This window comes from Bactrocera neohumeralis, unplaced genomic scaffold, assembly GCF_024586455.1.
Source record: "Bactrocera neohumeralis isolate Rockhampton unplaced genomic scaffold, APGP_CSIRO_Bneo_wtdbg2-racon-allhic-juicebox.fasta_v2 cluster11, whole genome shotgun sequence".
NCBI classification, from domain to species: domain Eukaryota; kingdom Metazoa; phylum Arthropoda; class Insecta; order Diptera; family Tephritidae; genus Bactrocera; species Bactrocera neohumeralis.
The window spans coordinates 21,888,277-21,888,691 of NW_026089624.1; positions in this window are offsets into that span (position 1 = coordinate 21,888,277).

Here is a 415-nt window from a genome sequence, read left to right on the forward strand (position 1 = left end):
CAACAAAGAGAAAGATAGCAAATCAACAGGGACAGCGCTGGACATACATTTGTAAGAGGAAAAGGAATTAATAGAAACAAAAAAAAGGTATAGGTACAATGACCCAAAACCCTTGGCGGAAAATAAAGTGAGTCCGTTCCATATGTAATTTGATATATCTATATAAATAAAAATGAATCGCCAAAATGTATGTACGCTCATAACTCAATAACGTCTGGACCAATTTGGCCAACTCTTCTTCTTAAATGTTCGTTGAAGTTCAAAGATGGTTTTTACGGCGAGAAAAATTCGAATAATTTCAGAGAACCCCTAAAAACAGCCTTTTTCTTTTCCCCATACAAACGTTACATACATACATGTGTACATATATAAAAATGAATGTTTGTTTATTAGTAACACTAAGAGAACGGTTGGA